Source organism: Echinops telfairi, unplaced genomic scaffold (assembly GCF_000313985.2).
Source record: "Echinops telfairi isolate 266 unplaced genomic scaffold, ASM31398v2 ScPeMD7_7458;HRSCAF=8496, whole genome shotgun sequence".
NCBI lineage: Eukaryota > Metazoa > Chordata > Mammalia > Afrosoricida > Tenrecidae > Echinops > Echinops telfairi.
Window position 1 is genome coordinate 48,295,960 of NW_022111358.1, and position 6,119 is coordinate 48,302,078.

Consider the following 6,119-nt stretch of genomic DNA (forward strand, 5'->3'; position numbering starts at 1 on the left):
GGGGAGGAGGGTTGGGGGGGTGGTCCTTGCATAAAGAAGGAAATGAGCACATTTACTTTAACAGATTCTGGAATGAGACAAGAGAGGATGAAGAGTCATCTAACAAGCCTCACCTCACCGCAGGACACTGTGGGAGAGCAGGCCAAATTCTAAGGCAGCAAAAGGAGTCAAGTCATAAAATTGAAGTTGCCTTTTTAAAAAGTTACCACCTACATTCAGTCAGAGCTCACTGACCCTGTGAAGAAGCTGACCTCCTCGAAGCCCCCCCCCCCCCCCCCCCCCCCACACACACACACACACACACACACGAAGCTCTCCCTTCTTGGGCCTCTATGCCTTTGGAAGGTTGGGGCTGAGGAAGAGCCATTTTCTCTCAACCTCTGGGAGGCACGCAGGGAGGGCTGGACCCTCAATTCCTCAAGCCTCCTGGGGTGCGCATGGGATGAGATGCTCGAGCTCCCCTGTCCCTCGAGGCCTCAGCTGTGGTGAGGGTCAGAGTACACAGCTGTGCACCGCTGAATCCTGAGATCGCCTTGTCTCACCGCGGGCACCCACCCCTTCCCGGCCCCCCACAGCTGCAAGTCAGCCCTGCTGTTCCATTTGCACTGCTTGGAGGGGCTGCTTGCCAGAATCTGGCTCCTCGGCCCTTACTGAGCAAAGCCGGAAGCTGTGGCACAGAGGGTGTACAATCGGGAAGATTTGCCCCCCTGCTTCCGTGCTCCCCAAGGCAGAGCCCAGAGTACAGCGCTGCAGCTTGTACAGCGACCCAGCAGGGCCGGTGGGAATGATTATGGGGCAAGGAGGAATAAAGTAGACATGCAGGGTGTCCCACTGGTAGCCATCTACAGGACACCCACCTCCGGACCTATAGATCCCCCACCCCCACACAGCCTCTTACCCGAGGCGCGACCCCGCGCCTCCCCATCAGCGCAGCGGCAGTCCGGCGCGCTCTTCCTCAGAGGCCATGGTGGACGGGTCCGGCCCCACGGTCCCAGGCGGCTAGGGGCCCCCACGGCACGGGGTGGCGCGAGGGCAGGGGCAGCGACAGCATGGGTGCTGGCGGAGCCTGGGGGAAGAGGCGTAGTCCGGGAAACAAAGGCGAGCAGGCGCGCAGGGGGGACCGCTGGGGGCTGCGGAGGTCCGCACTGGAGCGGCTGCAGGGCAGATCCAGGAGCCCTGTGTGCCACCGGGGTCCCCGCGGGCTGAGGTCCATGAAGGCAAGAACCCCGCGGCCCCTCCCACTACGCCCCCAGCTCGGCCTCCTGGGGGGCGTGGGGGCGGGGCAGCGCGGCCAGCATTGGCTCACAGGCGGCACTGGTGGTTCTCCTCAGAAGCGCAGAGCGGCTCACTGCTGCCCTGTGTTAACCCTTCCCTGCTGGCGCGCGGCGGGCAGCGCCACTCGCCTGTGCCCTTCCCACTGTTGCGCGCTGGCCGGCAGGCGCAGGGATGCTGACCATGGCAGCGTGCGTCCCAGGGAAGCCCTGTCCTCCACCCTCTCCCCCCAGACCCCCCACGTCGGATGCACCATGGCATTTCTAGCACATTCTTTGGGATGAATTAACCACACGGATCTTGGAATGATAATGCAAGCGGATGGTGGGGGCCAGGGAACATGTTGGCAGCCCCCCATGGTGATTCTCAAATGTCAGGGGCACTAGAATCACCCTGGGTGGGGCCCATCTCTTAAGGAAAGCAGACAAGAGCGGGCTCCCTGAGTCAAAGCCAGCAGCCTCAGGGCTCTGTTGCCCTGGGGTCATTCTGTGGATGGGGCCCTCCTGTGCACCCAAGGGTGCTGAGCTGCACCCCAGGCCCCCACCACTGAGTGCCAATACTCACCCCACAGATGGGACAACCATAATCATCTCCAGATTTGGCCAAGGGTCCCCTGCTGACCTTGCTCTAGGTCAGTGGTTGTCAACCTTTCTAATCCCGTGACCCTTTAATACAGCTCCTCATGTTGTGGTAGCCCCCCCATCCATATATTTATTTTCGTTGCTACTTTATACTGTAATTTTGCTACTGTTATGAATCAGGTGATCCCTGTGAAAGGGTCATTTGACCCCCAAAGAACCACTGCTCTAGGTAAAGGGGAGTCTGAACACCCCCCCCCCCCCCAATTGGGGCATCTCCACTGCTCCACCAGCGCAGCCCGGTGGCTCCACCAAGGTGCTTTCTCCTCTGGTGCCAGCCCAGCTAGGGAATGTGGACAGACTGTCCCTCGCCCAGGCCTGACCCACATTCTTGGGCCCACGGGCTGATGGAGGCAGGCGAGGTGGCTTCTGAGGCCCAGCATGGATCCAGCAGTCTGGCCCCCCCTAGGGAGTCAGGGCCCATGCAGCAGGAAACCAAGGCCCAGGCCCCACACATTCCCTCAGAGGGAAGCAAGCCCTGGGGGCATGTCCAAGACCAAACAAATGGAGAGCAGTCAGGAGCTGTGTCAACTCAACAGCGGAGCTTTGTGGGGAGCCCAGGCCTGAGGGACAGTGGGAGGGGGCCATCCCAGGGGCTGAGCCCTACATCCTGGATTTATCCAGCAGCAAAGGGTGTGCAGGCTCAGCCTCCGAAACAAACGGCCTTCTACGGAGTGGTTAGGGCCACATTGGCGGGGCGGAGGGTGGGGTGTCAGCAGGTGGCTCTGGCTTAAGAGAAAGCACCCGGAATGGTCATCCTGTCCGATGTTCCATCTGACACTCTTCTCTGGATCTACACAACCTGACTGTTCTGCTGGAGCTAAGCATCAGCAGTCTGACAGAGGCTCTTAGTGCTCTGGATCTGGGCCTCCAAGCCCCACCACATCTGCTTCACTTTCCTACCTGGGGTGCTATTGAAAGTATACCACCTGCTGCCTCCCACGTCCACCCACCACTAGTCCCACTCTCTCCAGTTCCCAAGAGGAGCTTTGGGAGGCTGCAGGATGGCTCAGAGACCATGGACAAAGGCCAACCTTTTCCAGGAGGCCAGAAGCCCGGCCCCGGCTCTGCCAGGAGGAAAGGGCCCTTCTAGTCCCTGCACAACACTCTGAGCACTTGCGGGGGTGCAGCAACAGGCAGCTGGGTCAGATTCAAAAGCAGCCAGTCTCTTCCACACTTGCCACAGCAGATGGAGACGCAGGCTTCCCGCTATGGTGTGTGCCTATTACAAGTAATGATGGAGCTCTTTCTGCGTCCGCACAGTGCAAGCCGGTCATAAAGAAAGGCTGAGGAGGTGGAGCACCCCAGGCCTTCCTGCTGACACACACCCACCTCGGCCAGTCCGGTGATCACGTGGTAAACTGGCATCCAGGCTGGCATTCCCAAGCAGTGATAGCCAGGGCAATGGCATGCTTTCCACTTGGCACATTTTCCTATAAACACTTAGCATTCCCTCACAGCACCTTACTGCTGACATCTCTCTTCTATCTTAACTGAAACCCTACAATGAAGCCTGACCCCGTGAGGACAAGGATCTCCCCGAGGCTGAGTCCTTCGCCAGTAGAGCCCGTGCAAATCAGGAGCCTTCGCTCTCCTCCTCCTCCTCCTCCTCCTCTTCCTCCAGAAACACACACTCACTTCAGCATGGTGCTTCCCAAGCGAGCAGCAGCCGCCACCCAGGGCTGTGGGGAGCAAGGACTGAAGCAGACCCAGGCCCAGCTCTGCTGGGGGTGCCTGCAGATGCCCAACGGCTTCCAGAGTCAAATTATCAGAGAGAATAGTAGTCACCCCGATACTGAGCAGGGTAAGGGAGCCAGGGAATGATGGGGCAAGGTCCAGGGCAGGCCTGGGACCCCACTGGTACCAGAAAGAGAGCTCAGCGTCTGCTTGTGCCAGCCTGGTGGTCTGGATTCACTTCCAAAGGAAAAGGGTCAGAGGCACATGATGGGGCACCAGGAGCCCTGGTTGTGCACATCGGACTGCTAATCGCAATGTCAGCAGTTCAAATCCACCAGCTGTGCCTTGGGAGAAAAATGAGGCTTTCTCCTCCCATCAAGATTTACCCAAAGGGGCAGTTCTACTCTGCCCTATTCGGTCAGAGTGAGTTGGAACTGGCTGGCTGGTTTAGGGGCCCTGGTGGTGCAGTGGTCCTTGCCCTGGGCTACACAAAGGGCTGCTAAAGCAAGGCCAGCAGTTCACACCCACCAGAAGAATTACGTGTGGGGACCCACAGGGGCGAGTCTCCCTGTCCTACAGTTATGAGTCGTCATCAACCAGGTGGCAGTGAGTTTGTTTGTTTGTTTGCTGAGGTTAATCAGGGTCAAACACTCAGCTGTCAACCGAAAGGTTGATACATGGTTCCAACCCACCAGCTGCTCAAAGAAGAAAGATGTGGGAGTGTGCCCCCATCAAGATCTACAGCCTCGGAAACCCAGGGTAGAGTCAGAATAGACTCCTCAGCAGTGTGCTTGGATAGCAAGTGGGAAGTCTCCGGGCATTCAGGTGCCAGCGGAGGTCAATGGTTCGAACCCACAGCTGCACCAGAAGATGATGTGGCAGTCCCTTACATAAAGGCGACAGACAGCCTTGGGAACCTGCAGGGCAGGCTGTTCTGTCCTGCAGAGTGGCCATGAGACAGACGCAAGCTGAAAGCAACTACCTTCAAGGCCCCTGGTCAGGCAACAGTGAAGTGCTCAGCTGCTGAACCAGAAGAATGGCGTCTGAACACCCCCACCCCACCCAGGTCTGCTCCCAAAGCCGAGACCCCCGAGCCAAGGAGCTGAGATGAGTGAAAGCACACAGATGAGTGCAATGGCGACATCCACAAGACAAGCCAGCGGGCAGTGTCTGTCGGGGGGAAGAGGGTGCCTGATGAACCTGAGGGCTGTGGACATGATGTGTGTGCAGTGCGCAAGGCTCAGGCTCCTTTACAGAAGATCCCACCCCCCACCCCCACTTCTCTCCACCCCAGGGTTCCCTCCCTTCCACACCTGCCTCCATGCCACTTGTGTACCTCTAGCAATACCTACCCTCCCTCCTGGCCCACATAGATAACCTGCTGCTATAGTCCCAGGAGGGGCCGGTGGAGTGGGGCTGCTGGGTAATCCTGTTTCTGATCTCTCCCTCCCCGGCCCACACCTATGTGACCAGGGGCACAGGCTGGGCAGTTTATGCAGAACTGGAGAACCTCCAGGTACCTGCAGGCCAGCTCCCTCTGAGGGTCTGGCTGGGCTCAGCCGGGGGCACGAGCAGATCCCAGTGAAGTGGTGACACAACACACACAGGCGGCTAGGCTTGGCCCACACTTGCTGCCCCAGTGCCATCCCTGTTCCATCTTTCTCCTGTGAGCTGGCTGATGTTGGACTCGCAGTGACCCCAACCCTGGAGGGCTTCACAAGAGCAGACCACCACCAGGTCTTTCTTTCAAGTTGCTGCTACCTCTCTGTTAACAGCCAATTGCTTAACCACTGTGCCACTAGGGTTTGTGGAAAAGGCCGGCCCACTTTCCTGACACAAAACTTCCCGAGTGGGCGGTCCAACCCTTTCTGAAACTGCTTCTGAGGACTGCCCCGTCCACTGCAGATCTAATATCAGCCTGTGTCCTCCTATCCCAGCCGTTCCAGCCCTTGCCCCCCACCACACACACAGACTCTCCACCTGAGCCCCTACTTGGAGGTGCCACTTTAAACACACAGGCCAGGCAAGTCTGGTGCTAAGTCTGTGTGTAAGTCAGAAGAGCTGGGACCCTGTGCCAGCCAGCCAGACCTGGCTGCCCAGAAAAAGCAGGATGGAAAGAGTTCCAGACACACATTGAGGTAATACAAGCACAACAACGTTTGATGAATATGGCCTGTTTTTTATAACAAACCATTATATATACCTCACATTTTCACCAGAAGAGGTTTAGGGTGAGGACGTTGGTTTGTAACCATGGATGTATGTCGGAAGGCCAGAGGGCTGTCACCAGGAACTGTCAGGATACCGTGCATTAGGTAAGGTAGCGCATAAAAGACCCTTCAGAACACACTGGAACGTTCTCACACGCCACGCCCAAACGGGACCCCAGTATTATCTCCTAAGGTTCAAGTCACGTCCACGCGTGTCCTTCATTACTAGCTACAAACCCATGTGCAGTCTGCGTGTGCCTGGTCTCACAGCACCTGATAAGGCAGCAAACAGGCCTGTCCCCCCACCCCCTGCACCTGCTCC

General features: G+C 58.0%; 1 protein-coding gene across 2 annotated transcripts in view; it reads right to left on the minus strand.

Annotated features, from left to right (window-relative positions):
• CYTH1 (cytohesin 1) overlaps positions 1-6,119 on the minus strand; it is a 33,137-nt gene that overhangs the window by 26,334 nt on the left and 684 nt on the right. Inside the window, exon 1 of one of the 2 annotated variants that reach the window (XM_045299762.1) lies at positions 899-1,180. The exons of the other annotated variant lie outside the window; for it this stretch is intronic. The gene's annotated coding sequence lies outside the window, so the exon portion shown is untranslated. Of the gene's footprint in view, positions 1-898; positions 1,181-6,119 lie in introns of those variants that run through there. 2 annotated transcript variants of the gene reach the window in all.